The 26,405-nt window shown below is 44.3% G+C and overlaps 1 protein-coding gene and 1 long non-coding RNA gene across 4 annotated transcripts in view; one reads left to right on the top strand and one right to left on the bottom strand.

The window, feature by feature from the left end:
- Nucleotides 1-15,870, bottom strand: part of Tnr (tenascin R) — a 420,945-nt gene extending 405,075 nt beyond the window's left edge. For all 3 annotated transcript variants that reach the window (XM_087580076.1, XM_087580075.1, XM_087580077.1), the window contains exon 1: nt 15,432-15,870. The gene's annotated coding sequence lies outside the window, so the exon portion shown is untranslated. The remainder of the gene's footprint in view (nt 1-15,431) is intronic.
- Nucleotides 15,871-17,575: 1,705 nt separating this feature from the next.
- The window catches only part of LOC148001716 (uncharacterized), a 61,006-nt gene continuing 52,176 nt past the window's right edge, over nt 17,576-26,405 (top strand). Inside the window, exon 1 of the long non-coding RNA XR_015635569.1 lies at nt 17,576-17,880. This is a non-coding gene — a long non-coding RNA (uncharacterized LOC148001716). The remainder of the gene's footprint in view (nt 17,881-26,405) is intronic.

Here is a 26,405-nt window from a genome sequence, read left to right as displayed (position 1 = left end):
TGCAAGGTAGAGATTTAAAAGAATGAGCAGATGAGCAGGCTGTCCCTCTAAAAAGGAGACATAAAAATCATGAAAGTGAGAGTTAACTCACCAGAGCATGGAGAGATTGCCAGGGAGTTTCTAGTGCTCATTTGGGAGTTATGGTCTTTGCTGTGATAACAGGGAGTAGGACACCAATTCTCTTCATGGGGTTTACTTGTTTGGATATAAGAGAGTAGACGGAGAGCCAGCAGTTGGGTTTAAACAGGCAGGAATTTTGCAGGGTGAGCATGGGGGAAAAATCCAGAAAGGTTTTGAGGTTATTGATTGATGATCATGACTGATGCTATTATCAAGCTCTGGTAAAGTGAGTTACTGGTGAACAATGGATGCTGGAGACCAGCAAAGCCAGGGGCTGGAGAACTAAAGCCAGACATGAAAAAAAGGTGAGCCACCAGCATGAGAGGCTGGACTCGGCACCACAGAGAAGTGCAGAGAGTGTCACAGTCAAGGTTAAGGGTAAGGCCATGGGGCCATCACATGCAATCCTGTGCTGACCTCTCTCTGCTTTCCTGACCTTACGTTTCATCGGTCCTTTTGAGGACACAAGAGATGGTTTTCTAACGGGCATGATTTAAGATACTCTACAACAGACCTGTCACCAAAATTGTCCCCTCAGAGGTCTATATCTGGTTTTTGACATTTGCTATTAAAGCTTCTTTCTTTTCTTGCTTGCTGCTTTCCATAAGTGCTACCACCTAACCTATTAATTCCTTATCAATCATTTATGTATAGGTGTAATTTAGTGCTCAGAGCCTTTCAAGTAAGACAGTGGCTGGCTCAGATTTTAATAGGCTACGAGGCAGGACATTTTGAGGAAGGAACTGAATATTCAATCTTGTGAAGCATGTTAATGGGGAAAGAAGGGACATCATCTGACCACCTACTATGTGCTAAGGTCTGTCCATGAGAGTTGCATGAGTGATTCTTTTGCAATGCCCCTCTTTCCTCCTATTTATAACAGGAAGGGCTAGAAAGAAATACCTGCTATTGACCCAAGTTCAGTATTATTGAGAGGGGAAACCAGGGTCTAGATCAGATCTACAGAGCCAGGCAGAGAAGTCCACATCAGAGGAGAAGAATTCACAGATAAGCAGAGACAATGAGACCCACTCAGAGGAAGCCACTCTACTTGCCCTCCAGCTTCTTCCCTGAGGCTCTTATGTTGTAGGTGTGCCTGGCTTTGCATCTGCTTAAGAGGTTCCTCTTTGGTGATGTTTGTGTCTCACTGTGTGTATTTTTTAAATAATAATTTAAATTTTTATTAGGTGTTCAACCACAGGGTAAACACTAGCATTTGAGTTACTGACACTCAGATCAATAGTGAAACATTTTCTAGAACAGGGCCGCTGGCATGGGAGCCTCCGGCCTTACCATCTTCCTCAGAGAGAAGGGGTTGAGTAAACAAACTGGAAACTTTTCTTCAATAACTCACAGTTAAAGGAAACAGAATGAGCATTCAAGGCTTCTGGTGTGAGAGCTCCTTTTTCCCCTCACCCCCTCCCACATGCTCACTAAACAGTCTTGTCTTTAACTTATGTGATACCAATCACAGTGTTGCCATTTTCTGAGGACACTGGAGGGATCAGCATGGAAGGCTGAAAATTGGCCCCTTGTTGTTAAAGTGTGAAGAGCCTTCTAGCAAAGGGAGGGGCCTGGAGGCTCTGCAGCCTCCTCCCCACCTCAACCCCCGCCACACACACATACAACATCTCCCCAGTCCACAGTCTCTGGTTTAGAGACAATGCAGAAGAGATGTGGTTCATATAAAAGAACACCTCAATTGTGGGTAGAATTTGGTTAAGCTGTGCCTTTTGTTCTCTTATGAAAGAGGTGACAAGCTTGCATGAACAACATAGTTTCAGATTTCACAGCTAAAGTTCTCCACGCTGTTGGCAATTTTCCTTCATGCATATTGTGAGAGTAAAGATGAATCAAGTCTCCTTCAGCAACATAATCTCCCATCATCCCCATGACCACCCAACCATGACCCAGTACTGCTCCTCAAACCACAGCACCTTAGTAGCCACCCCGTCCGTGCTGCAAATCCTTAACACAAATAGTCCACATACCACCTCCTTTACAGAAGCTAAGGGAAGTGAGTCTTTCTCCCTCCCTCCCACCCTACACCGCCCTCCTACAACACATTGCTCCCTTAGGCATTAGCATCTCACACAGTGAGGAAGTTACCTAGATGTACCTTTCTCCCAACTTGATCCAGACAAGATGCTTCTCCTAGACAAAGAACCAACTCATAATCTAGCCACTGGCAGAGTTGCTGGCTCAGAGCCAGCCTTGAGCAACCCGTGGCTGGAACAGACAATCCTGGAGGAAGAATCACTCCCTCATTGAATCATTCAGCCAGATTCTACTGCTCACGGACAGTTCAGGACAGGGAATGCAACTATAACATAAAGTCCAGCTCTTAAAGAGTGCATTCTACAGGGAGGAAACAGATAATAAACAGGAAATCATAGATAGATGTCCTATGTTGATGGGTGATAAACTTGTTAAAAGAAAATAAAATGGAAGGCTGCATGGACAGCTGTTATGGGAGCAGGCTTCTCCTGGGATGACACTTGAGGTGGATGACCTGCTGGCCTCATGGCATTAGTTCTGATGCAAAGGAGGGGGCTAGGTTCTTGTGGAGGTGCTGCCGTGAGGAGGTTGGATGGAGACAGCCTATGCTACCCAAGCCACAGGAGATAGTCTCATTACAGAAATTCAGCACTAATCTGTCAAGGGGCTACCTTGGAAATACTGAAAATAAAAGAAGGGGGGCAAATCCTCTAATGATGCCCCCGGCCCTGTCTGTAACTCATGGAGCTGTTGCAGTGTCTTAGGGAGTCAGTTCTGTCCTCTAGGCACAGACAAGTGAGTCTTTTGACCATTGTAATTTTGCTGGTCAGCTCAATCCCAGCGCAAGAAAGAGGGCTATACATAATTAAACAGTACAAGGTCAGGCTACCGTGATCTCCATTCTGCGACATATTACCTGTACCACCTTGGACAGTTCACTGAAAGTCTAGAAATAAAGTAAATAAATGGTCACATTGTTGAATTTTGAAAATATGTGTGTGTGTGTGTGTGTGTGTGTGTGTGTGTGTGTGTGGCATTTGTCCATATCTATGTGCAAGGACTTCCGCTATATCTATATCAAGTGTACCCGTGCTGCACTCACTTGGAAATCACAAGAGGATCCTGATCTATCACTCTCCACCTTATTCCCTTGACACAAGTTTGGCGCAAAACTAATTGCCAGCAAGCCCCAACCATCATCCTGTCTCTGCACAACCCCCACCAGTCCTGGGGCTATGGACATGCCTCATTCCCAAAAGTTTCTACCCAGAGCCTGATACAAGAACTAAATACCAGCCTCAGGCCAGCCCTGTCCTCAAGCATGTCTACTCTGGGATGAGCCTGCTTTTGACTCCATTTCCACCGTGTCTGTCACATGGTAGGTGGCTAGGAAGCAAGGAACTACCTACCTACCTCTTTATCCCACTCCCTGCTATTGTCTCCACTCCTTGATGCAGGGCAGGGACGACGTGGCTGAGCTACCATTAAGCAGTTCTGTACCCCAGACAGCATTACCTGTCTTCCCCTTAGCCTTCTGGGGGTCCTGGCTGCCACTGCTGCTCGATTAATAGCCTCAAAAGGAACAAATTGAGTAAAGTGACACCTGTCATCCCCCCACCCCCCAATCCCTAAGCTGCATCAATCACTTGGGACTCCACTGTGAGAATCTCATCTTGCACAATGTCAGTTTGGAGTGGAAAGGAACATTCCACACACAAAGGGCTGGTTACAAAAGTGTCCCAGATGATCCCCAGGTGGCTAAGCCACGAGGTGAGGGAGGTTCTGTCATTGGATAAGAACTGCCTTCCTGTGAGGCTGCATGAAGGAGAGGTTTCCTTATCTCTCGGAGTTAGGGAGTTAGGTGGTGTTTTGTTTAAAAAACAAACAGTCCACAAAGGTCAAGAGTCGCAATGACTGCTCAGTGCCCCAGAGGGAAAGGGCAGCTGCTGTGGTCTTCCTTTCAACTAAGGATTGACTCTGCAGCTGTCTGTGTCACTCAAAGAACCAGGGGATGCTACCATGTTCCCAAGTGAAGCAGAGACAGCATAGTCAGTAAGAACTAAGGGTCTGGGTTCAAATACAGGTTCTTCGAACTGTGTGATATTCAGGAAAATCAGAAACTGTGTGCTTTGTTTTCCCCCTGGAAAATGGGAAGGACAATAACACCACACTCAAAGGCAATAACCAGGCAGACTGGTTTATGTTCACACAAGAAATACTGGAGCCTGGTGGGAATTCTTGCTAACAATGACTGTGCTCCTGAACAGTGGGCAGAGACATCTGTGGCTCTAGCTGGTGATTCATAAACCCAGGGCACCATGAATATCTACTTCCAACATGTCTAGCTGTCACTCCCCAGGCATCCTATATTGTCACTGGCAGGGACCTACATAAGCTAGTAGCTAAGCCTGATTCCAGAGTAAGGTGTGAAACTTCAAACAAGAAAGATGTCCTTCCCCTGATGGGGAATCCCTTCAGCAACTTGTGACCTTAAGAACTAAGACAGAGGGCTGGAGAGATGGCTCAGTGGTTAAGAGCATGAACTACTCTTCTAGAGGTCCTGAGTTCAAATCCCAGCAACCATATGGTGTCTCACAACCATCTGTAATGAGATCTGATGCCCTCTTCTGATGTGTCTGATAGGTACTCAAATATAATAAATAAATAAATATTTTTTTAAAAAACTGAGAACAGTGTGGTTCAAGATGCATGAGCTGAGTGTCTTCTCAATAATCACAGAGTCCCAAGATAGCTCCATATTTCAGAGTCTGAAGATGTCAAGTGGTCTTCTATGGTCTCTCTGTGTAATGTGAACATTACACAGGACCCTGCTTGGAGAGCAGAGAAGCAAGGGGAGAGTGAGCATACAGAGGTCACCTGTCCACTTTCTCTGAAACATCTAGCCACAAAGGAGGTTGATGACGGGCATCCCAACAAGGCCTGTATGCTACGGGAAGTCACTGCACTCTGCCCAGGGTTTGATTTTCTTCCTTCATGGTCCCTAAGAAGAGAGAGTGGCTGTCCTCCATTCTCACTACATGAAGCTGATAAAATACAAATTAAAAAAGGAGATGATAGGGATAGGGGGTGGGGACAACACATTCTTACTTTGCATTTTAATCACTCAGGCACTGTGCCTCAGACCATTTTTGATGGTCTGATAGTGTTTTCTACCCTACCTCTTATTCAGTTTCTGTCAGGCTCCATATCAACAGTACCTGGTCCTTCTTCCAGAATAGTCCACCCTGTCCCTCCTTCAAATGGAGGGTGACCCAGGAAGAAATCTATACCCTAGGTATAGTTTCCTGCCTTCTTCATAATCAAGTTCAGAAGAGCATGAAGATTTTTCCCTCTCAGGGAAATGGTGCTCCAGGAAGCTATAATGTTGCCTCTAATTTTTCTTATGTTAGGACACTGACAGGTCCTCAAGATGAAAGTGACCCCCTACTTCTAACCCTTCGCATGAAGAGAAGCACTCTCTTGTCTGGTCAGAGAAACTGCTGCATCAGGTGTTAGCCCAGGCTTTTCTGAACAGTAAGGTTTCCTGGCTGAAGAAGAGAGATCGATGTTCTTATAGAAGAACTGAATTCTAGCTAGACAGTGGTAGCACACATCTGTAATTTCAGCACTTGGGAGGCAGATCTCTGAATTCAAGGTCTACAGAGCAAGTTCCAGGTCAGCCAGGGCTACACAGAGAAACCCTGTCTCAATAAAGCCAAAAAAGTAAAAATTAATAGTAATAGTAATAGCAATGATGATGATGATGATGATGATGATGATGATGATGATGATGGTGATGATGGTGATGGTGATACCTGAGTTCTGTTCATTTCAGGTAACTGTAACTCCAGCCCCAGGGGATCTGACTCCCTCCTCTGGCCACCATGGGCTCCTGCACCCATGTGAATGCTCATACACATATACATATACTTTAAAAAGTCAATAAACCTTATAAAGAAGAGAGAGATGGTTCAACACTGACTGCCTGGAGGCTTTTGCTCCTGAAGCCAGGCTAGGATCACATGGTGCATCTCCAGCCTGGAAAGAGAAAATATGTCAAGGCAGTCTGAGCCCTTAATCCTCTCCCTTAAAATGCTATCTTCCCTGCTGTAGGCATTCCTGCCAGCTGAGAACTCCATGGATTGAAGCCCCTCAGTACCTAAGGGCTGTCATAAGTTTCCTTTTGGAAATTGGCATCTTCATGAACACAGTCAACAATTCAGAGAGGCAGCAACTATTTGCCACATCCCAAGTGAGAGGAAGCGAAGGCTCTGAGAAGTCAAATGGTTTCCCCCAGACAACTCGGGGATTGCTGACAGAGCCAGGATGTGACTTCTGTCAGGCAGAGTTTCACGGGGTTGCCATACGCCCAACACACATGGCAAGAAAGGCAGGGCCTGACACACAGAGCACAGGGCTCAACTGGGCTTTGCCATTGTATCCCATCTGGAGCTATGAGAAGCAGAAACCGGCAGCTTCCAAAGCAGATGAAAGCAAACCTTTCTCAAATTGTTTCATTGAAAGCCAGACTCCTGACTGTTTGAAGCTGCTTGATTTGGGCAACGCTTCTGCCTGCCCATGCCATTCGCCACTGTTTTTAAACAGCCCTGCGTGATAAGGGGAGTGCGCCTTTGCTGGGTGGCCATCTGAAGATGCTCAAGGGACCTCTGTCTCCCTTGCCTTGCTGCTGGCTCCAGAGCCATAGCAGCTGGCTCTTGAAAGAGTTGGGGGTGTGCACCCTCAGCTGGAAGCAGGCAAAAGGCCCTGGGCTGATCTGCACCTAAAGCAGATACAGATGAAGTCTTTTGCTTTTATAGTGAGTTTCACCAGCATTAAACTTCATTTATATCTCTATAAATATATACGGCTTTGAGCGGGAGGCTTGATGGCTGGCTTTATAAGTTCCATCTCTCTGTGGCACAGCCTGGGTCACCGTGAGGGGAAATCCCCTTTATCCATGGCACTGGCCTCTTTGCTTTTCAACACATAGTCATTTGCAAGGCCCTCATCTGCTATTCAGGACCCTGTCCCTCTGCCCAGCTGGACACCCACATTACTAGCACAGGACAAACATAATTCTCTGGCCCTGGGGCTGCTGGCTCTTCTGCTTGCCCGCACCTTCACCCCTGCTCACAGCTGGCCAGCTGTCAGAGGAGGTGAAGAGGAGATGGTACTGTCAGCTGACTCCCTCCTCCCCACCTGTCCCTTGACCAGTCACTGCTGTTGACCTTGGCATTGACACATCCACAGGGGACATTGTGAGACACTTACACAGGACAGGCAGGCAAACCCTAGCTTAGTAAAGTGTGTGTTCTACAGAAATCTGTTTAGATAAATAGTCCATCCACACCGTTGGTGCTCACAGCTACATGGTGTACATTACTCCGTCAGGCAAGCAGCGGCTTCTCTCCTGATTCACTTGAGGAGATAAATTCAAGGTAATCTATATAAACCCAAGGCTTTAAAATTGCACACCATCAAAAAATTCAAACAATTACGAGAACCCAGCCAGGAGGTGGCTGTTAGATGCTCTTCTTATGGAAAACATAATTATAAAGGAAGGGAAATGTTTCATAAATAAAACTCAGAATGGCAGAAGAACCTGGAGGGAGGGGATAGGAGGAAGAAAGAAAGGCAAAGGCTTGAAGTCTCCAGCAGAATAGGTCTCAAACCCATAGTGTCTCCTTAAGGTTCAAATTAACTTTGGTCTGGTACAATTTCTCCATAATTAATTGTCAAAAGGCATCTTTCAGATATTTTTAAATATCAGCCTGTTCTCATTTTTTTTGTGCTAAAAGAAAAAAAAAATATAGCCCAATACATACCCCTAAAGTCAAAGTGATGTGAAACAAGGGTGGCCTAGCCCATTAGCACTTGAGAAGGGTATAAAATCCAGGTCAACCCAGATAATTGTTTGCTTATTAAGATGTCAGTGACCCAGGGCCTGTACAGTCTGAAGGTCACATGAAATAGCACGTGATACATTGTCCTTAAGGAACAGGTTCTATATCTGCACTGTCCTAGGCACTGGGGCTTGCTCCTTACTCAATTCTCACATGAACTCCTTCTAGATAGCGTGATAGTATCTACAGTTCCGTAAGGCTGATGGAGGTGAGGAAGATAAGGAATCTCAGACTATAATAGATTCAGTAATTGCCCAAAGTCATCATAGGTCAGGATGTGGTAGAGCAGTAACTTAAAGCCAAGTTTCCAAGTCTGTGTTTCTTGCTGCTTTGTGTGCAGATACGTTTATTCATGAATACACCTATCCAAGTCTGTATGTATGTGCATGTATGTGTGAAGTCCAGGGGTTTTCTCAATTGCTCTCCACCTTCTTCTGGAGACAAAGTCTCTCTCACTGGCCCAAAGTTTGCTTACTTGGCTGGACTGACTGTGTAGTGAGCGCCAGAGATCCTCTTGCCTTACTCCACAGGGCTGGGATCGCAAGGTTGCCACCGCATCCTGCTTTCTACATGGTGTTTTGGATTGAACTCGGGTCTCTTCTTGTACAACAAATCTTTTAAAGAATAAGCCGTCTCTCCGGTTCCTGAAAGGTATAGCCCAGGCTAGCCTCAAGTCTGTGATACCTCCGGTCTTTACCTTGTTAGCATTGACCTACTGGTGTATGCCCCCACAGGCTTTTGCCCTGTGGGCTCCGTACATGTGTAACTCAAAGTGAAAGAAAGCAGAGGCAAGCCACAGTCTGGAGAGGAATATGAGCTTAGTCCATGGTTCAAACCAGCCCTGTGCCTATTGGCCTGAGGCAAACTAACCCCTCTGAACCTTTCAGCTTCCTTCCCCTCCTCCATGCATTCTCTTTCACAATCATCATAAGGGTTCGAGTTTGGGGGTCTCCCCTTTTCAATTGGCTGGGAAAGGTTCTCCTTGTTGTTCTGACTCCAGGGTTGCAAGGATTAAATAAGAGAATGACTATGCAACATCCTCACAGTGAATCTCATGGAACAACTTTAGCCTGAGAGTAGATGAACTTAAAACTGTGACAACCAAGTGAGATATAACACTGCAGGGCCTGGGTCAGAGCCAAGCAAGCCATGAACACTTCATAAATCATGGCTCTTATTACTAAACAGGGGAACAAGTGTGGAAACTCTTATACTTTAGCTGAGCAAATCATCTGAGGCCACAATGCCTCAATTTCCTTATCTGTAAAATAGGGATAATATTCATCATCATGTTTAGCCAACCAAATGATACAGAGTATTAAAAGTGTTTATTAATTGCAAAATAAAAGCATGTATCAAAGACATTCTCCACAGCAAGTACTTGACTAAGACACATAGTTAATATTCATTGAGTGGTGGCTAATCTTATAAGCAGTCAATAGAAAGATACAGGCAGCTAGAGCCCCAGAAATGAAATTTTTTTCAGCTAAATTTGGATCATAGGCCAAATTCCAGATTAGAGATTTTGTTAAATTGCTGTCAGGTCCTAACCACCCTGGTTGCTACTGTCCGGGTGTCTTCTTTTTTGTCTCTTTCACACCATGTAGTATGACAGGAACACATGCCCATCTCCTGGGTCTTGATAATGGCCTTTTACTGAATCATCTGCAGCCAATTCATGGATGTCTGTTACACCATTCAAGTGATCTTGGAGGTGCCCTTCCTGAAAGGGTGATCACGGTAGCACTTCAGAATACTGTAATGAGTCTGTGGACTCCCTTGTGCAGACCCCAGAAGCCGCTCTGCCATTAGGACCTTGGTCTTAAACTGCACCGTCCAAAGCTCAAGCAGAAGGAATGTGCCTCTTCCTCCCTCCTGGAACCTCTCTGGGATACAGCGGGGGCACTTCAGGGGATGGAGATTTAGGACTCCAGTTCACTTACATATACCAGTGACACCTAAGCATGGGAACCAGGCCCGGGCCATTCATATGCACTAGCTCCATGTAGCCTCTCCAATTTGCTTCTAGGAACTACCTGTCCAGGCTTATCAGGAAAGGGAATGATTTTAACTCATATAGATAGATAGATAGATAGATAGATAGATAGATAGATAGATAGATAGATAGATAGACAGGCAGGTAGATAGATATAGATATATAGATATATATGTTGTAAGAAGGAAGGAAATTCTGATGCCTCCTATAAAATGAATAAATTTTTAAAATATGTCATACTTTGGGACAGGTAGTGGGGAGTCCAGAGAGATATCTCAGAGGATAAAAGTATTCAGCCTGATGGCCTGAGTTTGATTCTTGGGACCCACACAGAAAGGCTGCATGGGGAGATACATCAACATCAGTAGCCCATCACTCCTATGGCAAGATGGGAGGTGGAGATGGGAGAATCAGTCAGAGGCTCACAGGCTGGAGTACGCTGTATGAGAGAAACAAACAGAGATCCTGCTTCAACAAGGTGGGAGGGAGAACTCCCATAGTTTTCTCTGACCTCTATATGTGTACCATGGACTGTATGCCCCCTCATCCTCTCCATACACACGTGCTAATAATAAATATAATAATTTGTAAGTGTGGGATACAAAAGAAGAAAATTAGATGATTTCATCTGTATGATGTACCTAGATCCGACTTGCAAAGTGGCAAAGATTGGGGAAGGAGGAAATCGAAGTTATTATCAGAGTTTCAGTTTTGGGTGATGAATTGGTGTGAATGTGTGTGCTGGTTGTGGTTACACAGTAAGTGAAAGCATGTAGGCCACTAAATTAAAGTCACCCAAATGATAGATAGATAGATAGATAGATAGATAGATAGATAGATAGATAGATAGATAGATAAATGTAATTTGGGGGACATAAAAATATGCAAAGCAAAGAGAATATGGCAGTTAAGATCTTTTGGTCTATTTGCCAACTGATATACACTTTACTCCCTATGGTAAAGATGTATCAGTACAGTTCTAGCCAAAAATAACATTCAAGACAAAGCTTTATTGAGCCCTGCAAATAGATTTGAAACAACTTTCTTACACTCCCTCTTGCCCTGCTCTAAAGACATGCGATGCTACTTAGGTGGCAAATCTCATCTTTATCAGAGAATCAAGAGCAAGATAAAGCAGTGATGACTTCTGCCAGGTCATCCACTCCAAGTGCCTTTGGGGACATCATTCACTTTTTGAAATTTTGCACAAACTTCTACCTATATTTAGGGAGTCTGCCCTTTGGCCATCTTTTAGGTCTTCATACTGTATAGCTTAGCAACTTACACTGTCCATTGTGGGATATCATTTGAGAGAGATGACCCAGGACCCTTTCTGTAGAAGAGCTGGCTTGATATATTCTTTGGGAAGGTGAATTCAAAAGGACAAATTTTCAAATAAGGGAGGCAGAGGGCTTAGCTATTTACTGACCATGTAAATGGATCTATGACCCACACAGACAAATTTTGAGGACTCTCATATGCTGATTGATCTGGCAGAAACTTCTTAGTTGAAGACCTCAGGTTCGATTGTGTACAGTGCCTCAACTCTAACCAGTTGTCCTTAGAGTAGAGATAGAATAAAGAGAATTAGCAAGATGCCAAGATACATGATACTACACACACACACACACAGAGAGAGAGAGAGAGAGAGAAACAGAGAGAGAGAGAGACAGAGAGACAGAGAGACAGACAGAGAGAGAGAGAGAAACAGAGAGAGAGACAGAGAGAGAGAAACAGAGAGAGACAGAGAGACAGACAGAGAGAGAGAGAGAGAGAGAGAGAGAGAGAGAGAGAGAGAGAGAGAGAGAGAGAGGTGTTGGGGGAGATCTGCACAAACAAAAATATTTAACAAAGTCACCACAAAGCTTCTGAGGACTCCATCATTTCTTAACAATGAATGGGAAACTGCACTTATTACTGGTGCAAGAAGCCACAGATGGAAACAAGTTGGGTGGAGTGTCGCTGGATAGAACTGGATAGATATAGGTACATGAGGCCAACATAGTTTCTGGTTTTAAAGCCACTCTTAAATAATGAGGATAAATGCACATACCCCACCCAGGTCTTTGTGAATGAAACTGGATTTCATGGTATAAGGCTTTCACTGTGAACTAGCTTTCTTTTCTGTCTCTACTAAGCTCATATGGGTACTCTTCCCTCAGCTCATTTTTGGGAGACCAGTCAAAGTCACTCATGGCTAGAAACCTAAAACTTAATTCTATGTGTTTAATAATGATTCCCATCTCATATTCCTGAGTAGTACCATCAAATGAACTCAAATTATCTCAAAGGCAGAAGCTTGCAGGGTCTTCTATTTGGACCTAATTGTTGCCTTCCATATACACAATTGAAATGACTATTTTCTACCACCGTGACAAGAAGCTGAGATGTAGAACATACCCTCCCCTCCCCTTTCCCGCCATCCATCTAGAATCAGTAAACTTAGAGCCTGAGATGTCCACCTGGAAGCGCGAGATCCACATAACACATTTACCATGTAGTGCAATCAGCATATTTCTATTGCACAGTGCAGCCACTTGAGCTGTGATGGTAGCATTGAACAAGCAAAGGGATTGTGGAAGAAAAAGGTTGATTGGAAAGAAGCAGGCAGGAACTTTTGTATATTTTATTTGGGGTAAAAGTCAAATATTCATTTGACACAGTTTCAAAAACCTCTAATCCAAGTAGTTACCTTCTGTCCATTTTGTTGCACACAAATCATATCTCAATTATAAAAAGGAATGGTTACACATTTGAGGTAGAAAACGATCATGTATAGTGATATATACAGAGAATAAAGCAGGATTCTGGCTTTATCCTTCCCTACATCTTTTCCTAGCATGTCTTACTTCTCTACGTCTCAGAAGCAGCCTAGCAAAATTTCTTTTGTTCAATAAGGGAAAGACAGATGTGAGTATACAGTAACCTTCTCTCCAGAATCCTGGCAGGTGTGAGAGAAGAGGCTTCTGGGAAAGTAGAGGCTTTTTGTATATAGTGGGTTTGTGCCATTCTCCACTCCTTTAAGTGGTTCCTGGTCCTTGGTCATCCTCCTCCATCCCAAACCACCCAGGATTCAATGAAGGTGGTCCCATGAAGGGTCTCATGTCAGGAAAACCAACAAACATTCCAAACTTTTACATCTATGGCAATGGGCTCTAGGAAAAGGGCCTCTATCTGGCATTCTGAGGTAAAGGGAATGTGAACACTGGATATACGACTTCAGTTCATCCTGGAGGCTGGAAGCCCAGGGACTTTTGTCACCATAAGCACAGAGAGCTCTTTACTTGGTTTCTGGGCATCACCAGCATGGTAAGATGTCTGGTTGATTCTCATTCTTTCCCAGGGAGAGCCCACAGTTTCACAGTGAATGTACTAACAAGCTTTGCTTGTACATATGCATCTGCGGGGTGGCGGGGTGGCATGTTCTCACTGTCCCACATGAGCGCTTCTGCACTTACAGGTGAGGAGATTAGAACATCAGAAGTTCTGCTTCTGCTTTTGCCATCCAGTGCTTGGCTTTTCTGCTTAAAAATGGACCCAGTAATGTTACGGGCCACTTTTTCCGAGAGAATTTAGGAGCATTAATAAGATAATTGTGACATCTGTAACAAATGGCATCTTTAAGAGAGGCTCTGCGGCAAGGGCACAGCTTTTTTAAGCATTCAGGGCCATGTGACACAGAAATCCATCCACCTGCTGATACAAACTGGGGGGGGGGTGTGTGAAGGAAAGGCTGGAGTATGAATGAATCTCTGTCGGTTTCTGATTCTCTAAAGTTGCATGTTTCAACCTTTTTCTACCATTACAACCTCTGACATCTCTCTTTCTATCTCTACAATCTACTCTCTGCCATTCATTTTAAAGTCACACTGAAGTTTCTAGATCTGATGTTAATAGGCACAGGGTGAGGGTGGTGAGAAGGAAGATGGGACTCTTTCTTTCAGAACTGTATCTCCCACCTAGGAGGTTCCCACAATCCAAAGTGGAGAGACTTTCCTCATCTTGGAGAAAAGCCCAGGATTTTGAATTAAATACATAACATAAAACAACTCAGGAAGGAGGTCAGTGACTAACTCCACATACCCACCCCTCCCAACTCCATTAGGTAAAGGGTGGGTGGAACCTCAAAGGGTTAGGAGCCAACCAAGTTGAGGCTTTATCTTGCAAGAAGCTGCACAACCCTCTTGGGATACTGATTCCAAGGAAACTTTGGTGATTGAAGAAAGCCCCCAAGGCCACTTGTTGAGTAGCTACATGCAGTAGGCTTAAATAGAACTGGGGACATAAGGGCAGGCATGTAGTATCTCTAAGGAAAAAAACAAGATAGGTAGAAGTAACTTATTGAAAGTATTTAGAGAGAGAGATGGGGGATGGAGGAGAGGGAGGAGAAAAAGATAGAGACAGAGAGGCAGAGAGAGAGAGAGAGAGAGAGAGAGAGAGAGAGAGAGAGCACAATAGAATTTAGTAATGTTTAGTATCCCATCTGTGGAGCCCCCCGAGTCCCTGGGTGGGAGTTAGAGGAGAGACTTTCACTTTTGGGCCAGTCTGTGTTTTCTCCTGACTCTCTAGACAAGTGAAGACAAACCCTTTCCTCTGGGTTGTTTGTCATTGACAAATGCCCCCAGGAAATAGGGGAGAATAGACTTGTTTCCTCTTTCTGAACAAGGATAACAGAAAAGTGGATGGTATTCCCTGCCTGCTTACAAATGTAGTGTAGTTCTAATCAGCCAGCCCTTGCCAGGCTGAGTATTTGCCTTGAAGCATGAAATTAGAGACCTCAGCCCCAAATTTACCCCCAGCCTGGGGCTAACCTGTTGCACCTGCCCACCATGAACCAGGAAAGGAAGAAAAGGGTCAGGATAGGCTGTTACCACAGCAAGAATCCAGGTAATCCTGGGAGGAAATGGCATTTTAAAATACTGGCTCTCCAAGCTCCCTCCTGGAAGCACAACTTTTAACTCTACCTCCACTCCTATCCCCCGGGCTTGCCCTGTAACACTTTCCACCACCTATGCCTGGCTATGAAAGAGTTAATTAAAGAAAATCCAGGACTCTTTTCCCCAAACCCTCCCTCTCAGCTACATATATAAAGGACAGCCTCACACTGAGACTAGCACAATTACAAGCCTGCTAGCTCCGACCTCACCTGTCTTATGCAACAGTGCACACACATACATTTGCTCAGGCTCACTCCCAAGGCCAAGGTCCACATCCCCCTCTAATTCGGTAGACACAGTTTTGCGCCTTTCTCCTTTCTTTTCTCCCTAAGCAGAAGCCAGCTTTACCAGCAGCCTAAAGAGATGTAACCTTATAGCCAGATGGCTTGAAGAACAGACATGCATCTAATCGCTCTCCGTGGTGCTGAAATCTCGCTAGCAAGGAAACAGAGGAGCGCAGTACTCCTCCGGACTTACCCAGGTTGGGGGGTGGGTAGCCGGAGAGCGAGAGCAGCTTCCTAGGCAGAGAATTCTTGTCTGTTCGAGCTGGAGCCAGCTGATGCGCTCACCTAGAGCGCCCACCTCTCTCCCTCTCTTCCCTTCCTCTTTTTACTGAGAGGCAGAGAGAAGGCTTCACGAAAGAAACGAAACGGCAGCTGGTAGGTAGGTCTACCAGTAGAAGGAGAGAAGAGGCAACCAAAATAAGACCAAAAAGTCAGATGGCTTTACTCCACTCGTGGTAATTTCTTGGGTTAGGGAGGTCTTCTTCTTTCCCTGTCTCTGAGGCTGTTCGGCTCTGTCTCTGCGTGTTGAGCCAACAGCCTTAGCACAGTCCGTTCCTGCCTCTGACGTGAACGAGATGAGGAAGTCTGGGACCGCTCTGCTGTCTCTCACAAGCTCTCTCTTTTCCCCTCTTACTGAAATTTCAGCAGCATATTTTTTTAAGCTGTTTTCCCCAGTCTTCTACAAGTAGCCCCCTAGTGGACAGAAAAGCAACGCGTCTTTGGTTCTCTTGAGCAGCCTGAGTTCAGGCACAGGCATCGCCCCGCACCCACAAACTCTTGCAGGCTGTTTTTTCTACAGAGCCAAACAGTCCTGGATGGAGACAGAGACTTCCCTCTGGTAAGCAGATAGGAAGACAGAGGGACAATCAGGGCCTCCTGCAGATCCTTTTCCTGTGGTTGCAGTAGGAAAATAGTATATGGTATTGGGGACAGGGGGGTGGGATGTCTTTAGGATAAATGTTTTGGAACAAGTTTAGTTGTGAGGGTCTCAAGTGGTTTAAAACCCCCAAATAAATCCAAAAAACTCAACTGACAGTCAAGTGAGAGCTAAGTATACATCTCCAGCCCAATTCAAGAACAAGGATTGCCTACCTAAAGAGGCAGGCTTTGTAAGAAAGGAAGAAGACATCAGCTGATGCTCCACTCAACCCCATAATGTGGGTTTTTGGAAAGCTAAAGAAAACAGGCAAGGAGACATTAACCTGATGTTATCTCAGACACAGAGACAGGACTGACTTTGTTGGTATCCATGGAGAAAGTTGACAGAAAAGAGGCAAAGGAGGTCTCTGTTCAGACTTGCAAAAGCTGCCTTACACTTGCTGTTAACTGCCCAGTCATTCAGCCACCTGGAAACAGCTTTGGAACTTATGCCTACAAAGCTGGTCTTAGTTTTCAGCTGCCACTCATGCTCTGCTTCTCTGTGGCTCAATTCCACTGTTTGCAAAACATGGGTAATGCTGCCCCCTCCCTACTGAATAGGAACGCTGAAGGGTCAGAGCGACACAGAGCTGACAGGAAATTTAAATCCTGTCTCATCCAAATGCTTTTCTTATATTTAATTTACCCACAACACATAATAATAGCTAACTTTATACAGCACTTATACCAAGTGCCAAGCATTGCTGCTAATCCTTACAGATAATATCTCATTTAACTCATATATTTAATCCTATAATGCAAAGGCACCAATTACATCCTTTAGACTGGGGAACTGAGGCAGAAAGGGATAAAATTACTTGTCCAGGATAACAAAGCTAGTGCAAATCAGGAGGCTGAGCCATTGGCCATGGACCCTGGAGCTTCTTCTTCTGGAATTAACTTTTATGCCCCTTTAGAAGTAGCAACATTTAAAGTAAATACAAGTTAATACGTACAAGTGATCGTTGTTGGTATTCTCAATAAATTGCATAGGTCAATGGATTTGCATGTGGCTGAGCTTTAAATAAAATATTTACAACCGTATGAGCCAAATAAATTGTGGGGATTGCTAGTGCTTTTGGAAATCTCCTAAGAAAATACATTCTCTTAGAGATTTGGGCCGTTTCACAGATACAAAAACTAGTTGTGAATCTCATGAAATTGGAAAGTACTGGGTATTAGTAACAATTCAGAGGACACATTATTTAATTTCTACACCTAAAGCAGAGCTTTGCCCGGAGCCTAATACAGTACTAGAGTGGAGCCAGCAATTTGGCGAGCTGAACTCCTGCAATGCCAGCTAATGAGAACCAAGTAAGATGGGGGCGTTTTCTTCAAAATTTCAGTTACAAATTCCTGACCTAATATAGCTCGCTTTAAGAAATCTTGGGATTTAAAGGAATGAGGAAGAGCAAAGATGGGACTTGATGTTTTGCAAACCACAGTCTCTATTTCTATGGAGTCTGCAGTTTCTCAAAGTGGAGAGAAAAGGCAGAGACCAGGCAGTTCAGAGGCTGATGCCGAGAAGAGGCAGAGGCAATGTAATAAAGGACAACACAGGCAAGAAACTAACTTGACCAGAGGGCTGCAGACTGTCAATGGAGCATAGATCTGAGCTGAGACTAGAAGAATGAGAGTTATCTCATCTAAGGGCAAGTAAGACACAGAAGCTGAAGGCGTGGCACACTCAAGGGGTAAAGAGAGAGGACTGTGAACCTTCCAGGGTAAGTATTACCTGCCATTTACAAATGAGGAGGCCGGGGCCACACAAGTTAACTAGCTTTCTAACAGTCACTGGGGCTGTAAGGGTAGACTCTCAAACTGAAAGCATGTGTGTTTGACTCTAAAGTCATCCTAAGTGAGAGGCACTTTCTCTTTACTCTGGAGTACACGTACAGCTCTGTAAGGACTCTAGCATACACAGAGCAACTGAGCAAGTGTATGGCATCTGCAAAAACACATAATCAGTGATCAATGACTGTCAGAAGAGAAAGCCACCAGGAAGCACTAGTCAGTTTAGAACAGGGGCCATTGAAAGTAGAGTAATTGTTTCTACTGCATGTAAATTTGCCAAATGCTTTAAAAAATGGGACTATTTTAGGACAGCAAAGATATTGGAAACTCGGATTTGAATGGAGTAGGGTACAGAAAGGATAAGAGAGTTTCACATTAAATTTTGTGGGGATGGGAGGAGGGAGTCCTGCCATCTGGGAAGGATGATGAGGTTGTCAACCAGGAAATGGTCATTAATCTGGACCTTAATGAATTTGGGTTCCGAAACTTATCTTCTGTTGCTCTCTACAGTCCATGCATGGAAAACATGAGATCAGAGTTGTCTGAAAGAAGAGCGGAACATTTAAGAAAGAGAGAGTAAATCATCTTAGATATAAGAATACCAAACTTTGGAAGATAGACAGGTTTGGGAAGGGTGTCAATGAAATGAGATTGATGAGTTAGTCTGGGATATGTTGAGTTTGAAGAAAGTCCAAGCTTCAAGCTGTCTAGATGCTGGCTGGAATAGGTCTAGAGCTCATATTGTGTGCCAGTGTTGGGTATATAGATTCAAACCCATTTGCCTATACATAATGGCTGCTGAGTGGAGACCATCAACAGAAAAGAGAGCTAAGAAGATTGCAGACAGGATCTCAACTCTTAAGATCTGGGTCAACTTTTATGTTTCTTTCATCCTTGTGGCTAACATGGTTTATACCCAGGAAATATCTATGGAAGTGAACGTTGTTGTCTCATATGAGTAGCCTAAGTATATTAAACTTAATATTGGGCTGAGCTCAATTACTTGTTCCTTATTGTCTGGTCCTTCTTACAGATGAGGCTCCTCTGTTACACTGTCCTCTCTGGAAACTGGGACTCAAAGGCCAGTATTCCAGCTGGCAAACCCCTCTCTATATTGTAATTCTCCACCTAGGCATCCACAACAAATAGAGCATGACCCTTGGTACCCAGCTACCTCCGGTATCTGGGACCATAGGATATCTTATCACCATGGCTTGCCTTCCTAAAGAAAAGCCATGCCACAGCCAACATTCCAGAAAGTTCTAAGGTCTACATTTTTGGACCTTAGGGGTAGACACAGAAGTAAGAAGCTATAGCTATGACTTTTCAAAAAAGAATGGGGAAAACTGAGGGTTCCACTTTGGAGCGTGGTAAATATAGAGTAGGCAATGAAAGCTCTTAGTTTCAAGGGTAACCAAGGCCAACCATAATTATCCCTGCAGTGTTATGAACTAGAAGTAAACAGCTTGTTGTAAACATGAGACAAAAGGGATAAGAAAACTTAGCTCTTGGACAGTCTATGTGATTACCACCCAAGTGGGAGAAGAGAGTCTTCCTCTTTTCTATGTAATATCTTTTCCAAGATCTTGTGTTTACATGGTCATAGTGATAAATGATTATAAATACTTGTCCTTCTCCTATGAGGACATAAATTCCTTGAGAGCCAAGACAATGTTTGACTTCAGGGAGTATTTCAAGTCCTGTGGGATTCTGTGGGACCAGGATATAGAGGATGTTATAGAAGAGGGAAAGAGCAAAAAAAAAAAAAAAGACAGAAATAGAGGGAGGAGAGAAGAGTAGGAATTTTCTCTTTTGTGTCTGTTGCTCCACAACTTTTTCCTCACAGGAAAAGTGAGGGATCCTGCATACCTCATGCCATCTTAAAATGGCTCTACATCTTGCCCCATCACTGGGAAGAAAATTCTGGTTATGCCTGCACCTTTTCCCCTGATTATAGAAGACCAGCCATCCCACATTCTGCAGGTAGAAGGTTGAAGGTAACATTATATAGGTAGGGAACTCAATGGCCAGGAAATAAGCAATTCCTCTAAGGCAATGAGGCAGCCTGATCCCATCTTGGGGCATGAGAGATGAGAGTGCACAGTGTCTACAATCTCTGAGTCCTTATGTATAGTCTCATGCCACAGACCCTGGCCATGGACATACATGGATAGGTGCTACCTTTGTAATGACTGCGAGTCCATGGTTTCTCAGTATCCACAGTACAGATAATCAAGAGTCACACATTCAGACCATGCAGAAGAAACTTCTCTTGGACTCTCAGACCTTTAGCATAAGGAACTTACTCTTCATTTTGCTCTTGTCCTCTGATTGAAGAAAAGTGATGAAAGGCAAGTTGCCAACATAAAGAGTTGCCCAATAATGGAGACTTCTAAACATGGTACAACTCAAGAAGAATGGCCACTTGTTAAGACATTGTAGGGACATTTAGGTATTGGAGAAAATGGCTCACTCATTCACTTTCAACTCAGATGAGGTAAGTCGGATTGGCCTAATCATTGTAAGTTGTGTTTACAAGAAACTATTTCAGGATCTTGAAAGTAGAGGGATGAATTTTTATAGCTTTCCATAAGGACAATGTGGCTCAAATGCTCACCCCCACAATGAGGCAGAGAAGGTCCTGAATGCTAAGACTGCACTTGGGCTCTGTCCCAGCCTGACTCAGCAGGACTTGGTGACCTCATTGCATGATGAGGATAATGTCTGGAGAGAACTCTGAAGGGACAGCTGCTGGCTATAGAGACAGAAAGGCTGGAGCTACAGCCAGATACTGGCTAGGGAAAGAACTGTAGAAAATGCCTCGGGATTTTTCAAAATAGCACTGAGTTGATAGAATCTAGGAGAGTGAGGGGAGGTTTGACAGAACAGAGAAAGAACACTGTTGGACAGCTCCAAACACTGCCAACTCCAGGAAAGGGTAGGATATGCTGTTGTGTTTAGGCAGCAGATGGAAAAGACCCTTGTCCAAAATCCTTCATTTACTTTGATGCCATTGCAATAGACTGTAGATCTATTACTTTGCCTGCAGAATACATCTAAAGCTGGATTCAAGACTGAGCACATGCCCCAAACATAGCCAAACAGAATCTTAGATGTTCAGGAAGAATTGTTCTCTAAGAGCTTACCAAAAGGAACCATGTGGACCTAGAGTTAACTGTAGTCATTTCTCTGGCTTTATAAAGTGATTCCATTCACAATTACCCAGAAGGAAGTAGAATCAAGGACAGGAAAAAGGCTCCAGACAATTCTATCTTAGATGCTAACTGTCAGCAGGGCTCTGAATCCCAGTAAGTTGAGTAATCTCTGCTCCTTTACTAATAGTAAATCTCTGCTCCATTAAAGCTAATTTGTGGTGGTGTTTATTTGAGCAACCACTTTATCCCTTTTGTCTTTTAGGATGGCATCTCTATATGTACCTCAGGCTGGCCTCCAAACCATGATCCTCTTCCTTCAGCTTCCCAAATATTGGGATCATAGTTATATACTGCCACACTCAATCACAGCTTAACTTTAAACCTTTCAAGGTTCCTGGAAAATCCAAACTCTATTTGGGATGAGGAACAGCAACCTCAGAACTGTCATTTAAAACATGAGTATAACAGCAAATACATAGGCAAATGTCATCATTAAACCACTGAACTGAGAACAGAACCCCCGTTGAAGGAATCTTAGAAAGGACTGAAAGAGCTTGAAGGGGCTTGAGACCCCATATGAACAACCAACCAGAGCTTCCAGGGATTAAGCCACTACCCAAAGACTGTACATGGACTGACCCTGGACTCCAACTGCATATGTAGCAATGAATAGTCTAGTAAGAGCACCAGTGGAAGGGGAAGCCCTTGGTCCTGCCAAGACTGAACCCCCAGTGAACATGATTGTTGGGGGGAGGGCGGTAACGGGGGGAGGATGGGGAGGGGAACATCCATAGAGAAGGGGAAGGGGAGGGGTTAGGGGGATGTTGGCCAGGAAACTGGAAAGGGGAATAACAATCGAAATGTAAATAAGAAATACTCAAGTTAATAAAGATGAAAAAAAAACATGAGTATAAGAGCAGAACTGAGGAATGAACTAGGCTTCAAGACAGAAAACTAATTGTTTTCTTTCTCATTCCACTGGGGATAAGTACAGAGACCTCAAACTTTCACTGGGACTTGTAGAAAACAGTCCAGTAAAAAAAAAGGGTACCCACTGCTGGGTCCCCATAGGAGAAGTACAGAGAGAGTGAGAGAGTAGTCCTAGAGTCCATATTAGTTATGGACCTTGTTTGGTTTTTGGTTTCCAGATGAAAGGACACTGTGCTCAGGACCTGCCAGCATAGGGGGCTCCAAAGCCCTTTGTGGAGTGCTTACCTACAAGAGGACAGCAATTCCCAGAGTGGCCATTAATGTACAACAAACCTCTCTCCCTCCAGGCTTCCAGCATGTGCAGCCTGGAACACCTCCTCCCTCCCAGTTCATCTGGTTCCTCTGAGGGCAGAGCTGGCTCAGACAGTTCTGAGCAGAGTCTGTTCTGGGAACTGCAGTCCTGTGTCTGTGAGAGCAAGTATGCACCATCTCCCTGAGTCACTAACCCTGCCCTTCCCCCTGGTACCTCAAGCTTCTGTGCATGGGGCCTGGCCAGCTGCAGCCTGCCTGGGGAGGGAGGACTGCTGGGTGATGGAATGCTAGCTAAGGAGGGATGCAGCTGAGCTCCCGGCTCCCCAGCCTGCCTGCCAGCTAGGAATTGTTATCTATACCCGAGAGCAAGCCAGGCTTCCTACACTAAATTAGTGAGAGCAAAGCAGATGTCTGCCTTCAGTGCAGCAGAGGATTAGATTGGCGGCCTCCTCTTGCTGCAGATAAGGGCAATGGTGTGGACCCGGGATAGGTGTCACTCCTGTTCCAGGACCTCCTCACAGCTAGGCAGCCTGTCAACAAATCTACACCCACCCCTCATTGTCTACTCTGCGTATGGTTTCCTCCCCTCCAAGCCTCTTATTCTTTGGGTTTTTGTTTTTAGTGTTCTAGTTTTCATTTCCTGTGACCTGTGAATGAGAAATAGAGGGCCGCTTTTCTGCATTAGCCACTATAAAAACTTTAAGTCCTTGCCCCACCTTTCCCCCAGACAGACTCTCACCCAGGAGAGGCACTAGACCCTCTCCCTTTTTGGCTCTTCTCCTTTTGCTTTGTAGTCTAAGCTACTCACCAGGAGCACAAAGAGCTTCTGTGATTGGTAGGTCCAGGTCCCTTTCAGCACTGAAATTGACACTTAGTAACCATTCTCCACACAACACTATGAAGAGGTCAGCTTTTCGGTTACAGAGCACCAACCCCAAGCAAAGCAGAAATGGGATTAGGTATCTAATAAGGAGATTGAGGGAACTAACTAAGCCCCCTTTAAACATCAGCCACTTCTGCCTGGTTCTGCCAGGGGCACAACCATGTGCCATCCTAGAAAAAAGAGACCAAGATCTTCATCAGACATTGAATCTTTGGAAGAGTGACCTTGAACTTTAGCCTCCAGAAAGGAGAGCAACACACTTCTATTACAGTTGTGTGTAATTTAATGACAGGGCTAATTTCTGAGAAATGCATAATTGGGCCATTTCATCATTGTGTGAATACTATAGAGTGGGTTTACACTAGCTAAGATAGCTACATTGTCACCAGGCAATATAATCTTAGAGAATCACTGTCCTGTATTGATCCAACAATGACAATTTTGCAGTCCATGACTATATTTATAAATTATACCCAGTCTGTGGTAGTTTGAGTCGAAAAATGTTGTACCCTCCACACAGGCTCGTTTATTTCAACACTTAATCCTCAGTTGATGGGCTATTTAGGGAGGTTATGGAACTTTTAGGATGTAGAGCCGTGGTGAAGGGGATGTTTTTAAGGGTGCGCTATGATGGTTTCTAGCTTTATCCAACTTCTAATTTTGTCTGTTTCCTTTGTGTTGATAATCAATGTGATCATCCTGCTTCCTGCTCTGGCCACTTACTGCCATGCCATTGTGGACTCTCCCTCTGTTACCACAAGCCAAATAAACGCTTTCCTCTATAGAGTGCTTTGACTGTGGTATTTTATCACAGCAAGAAAACAAGTAACTGAACTGAAACAGTCTTGGGTACATTTTTGTTTTGTTTGTTTTGTTTTTACAGCAGCACAAATACCATGCAGGGATGAGGAGCAAAGACCAAGGGGGCCATTGTGAATTATTGGCATCGTTCTGTGATCCCCCAGCCTTCCCGGTTTCTTAGCCCGAGTTCCAGCAGCTGAATCTTTCCCTTGCTATGGCCATGTTCACAATTCCTTCAGCACTTTCACCACATGTGAGAAGAGTAAGTTCCATGCTTCCTGGGGGAAGCATGGCTTCTGCAGTGGGAGGCTAAGGGTCAGATCCTTGCTTTGGGGGATCCTGGCCCTAGCAGGTATTAGGCAAGTTGCTCTACCAAATAACTACATCCCCAGATGGATTTTTCACTCCAGAACTTAGACTGTGTAAGAAAAGGCTGTTTTCAGTTCCCTCATGTATTCAATAACAATCCCAATGGTCCTATCCTCCTCTTAAGACATCTGTACAGATCCAGCCACAGAGAGTATTGGATGGATCTTGCCCATGTTCTTACCTTAGGTTGTTCTTGACTTTTTAAATCAATGTCCTTTACAGATTTCCCAGCTTCCTGCTTGCCTCTTGCTTAGCTATGATTTTGGCTTTGGGTACTCTTGTCAGATTCTGCAAGAACACCTCTGTGAGAGGCAAAACAGTAGGGTAGGTCTGAGGTGAGTGGACCTGAATTTAAGTTTCCGGGAAGCCACTGATAAGCTATGCAGTCCTGCCCACTCATACCTCTCTCCACATCCCAGTCCTTCATTAAGAAAGCATTCTGATGCCATCTGCTTTTCAAGTCATTGCACTGGCCAACTGGGGCAACAGATGAGGGCTTGAGAGAGTATCAAACAACACAGTCAGAGCTCAACAGATATATGAACAGAGTATAAACATCTGCCTGCATAAGCCTCATCTTCATCCCTCAATGCAGGAGCACCATTCCTCAGTCAGGTCTCTCTTAATGGTCAGCAGTGCCACCAACTCCCCAAGACCTCCCCAAGCCGTATTTTCCACCATTGCCCTCAGCACCAGTCAACATTTTATAGCCCATGTCTCCGTTTATTCTTTGTTCAATCTTCTACCACATTTCCTCTCCCAGAGGGCAGGGCCCTGGCCTGAGTCAGACTCTCATAATCTAGAACAGCACCTGCTTCACACAAACATGCTTCATAAATATTGCCACTTAAGAACATTTTATATCCTAGTCATTTTCAGTTCCTCCATAGCATGTTTTATAGCAAGCAGCAAGGTTTTGAATCCGGCAGAACAGAATTTAAGCCTTCTCTTTTTTACCTTAAGAATTGCACTCTGAGCTCCTGTGTTTTCTTTTATAAAATAGAAAAAATATAGCATGAGGGGATTTTTTTTTGGGGGGGGTGGTAAATGGAGATGATGATTCCCGGAAATGACCAATACCCAGAATCAACTCATTATATCCTTGTTGAGTAGGTAAATGAAGGGAAGACTGAGCAAATCCATTCTTCTGATCTCTCACCTTTTGGTCAGTCTTCTTACTTCTTCTGCCCTTCTTTCCTCTCCCCAAGGCAAGCGAGCTGAAAATCCTGCTAATCCTTCAGCCACCGGGCATCTGTCTCACTGAGCAATCTGGATCAGGGTTAGAAGTTATTACCCTTTGAAGCAAGGGTCGGCCACTATTTTAGCTCAAGTGCCACAAATATGGAACAAATTTTGCCAGAGGCACCAGAATGGCCAAAGGAACATTTTTCCAATTTTCACAACAGTATCACCAACACCCACTGGCATGCTGACTCTACATTGAGCTTTCTGTGAGAGTGCTAATATGTATATCTCTTTTCATCTTTTTATCTATCATTCTTTAGCAGAAGACTTCTTTACTCTTATTTTTAGGTTCCTATCCTATATTATTTTTATTTTATTATGTTTTTAAGCTCTGGTCTCTTATTCCCTCAAAAGGCAAGCCCTTCATGCTATTCTCAACTTCCTCCATCACCCTCCCCTCTTCGTCTCTCAAAGCTGTAGGTGTAGGATGAGGTAGAAGATCTGATGCTACAAAACTCAAGCAGGAATATTGGCCTTAGAAGATCCTTTTCGGGGCTGGGGATTTAGCTCAGTGGTTAGAGCGCTTGCCTAGGAAGCGCAAGGCCCTGGGTTCGGTCCCCAGCTCCGAAAAAAAAAAAAAAAAAGAAGAAGATCCTTTTCTCCTCCTTGGAGATGTCGAAGAAGTGAAAGCACATGGCTATCGCTGCCATGGGATTTTCTATATTACTACATGACTAAGTAGAAAGCCTTATAACAAATTTATATTCTGTACTTTTCTTGAAGCTGTGACAAAGTGCCTGGCATAGGTAAGTTAGGGTGA

Source organism: Rattus norvegicus, chromosome 13, assembly GCF_021556685.1.
Source record: "Rattus norvegicus strain SHRSP/BbbUtx chromosome 13, alternate assembly SHRSP_T2T, whole genome shotgun sequence".
Taxonomy (NCBI): Eukaryota; Metazoa; Chordata; class Mammalia; order Rodentia; family Muridae; genus Rattus; species Rattus norvegicus.
The sequence above is the reverse complement of the archived record's forward strand: the minus strand, read 5'-3'. Positions and strand labels throughout refer to the sequence as shown.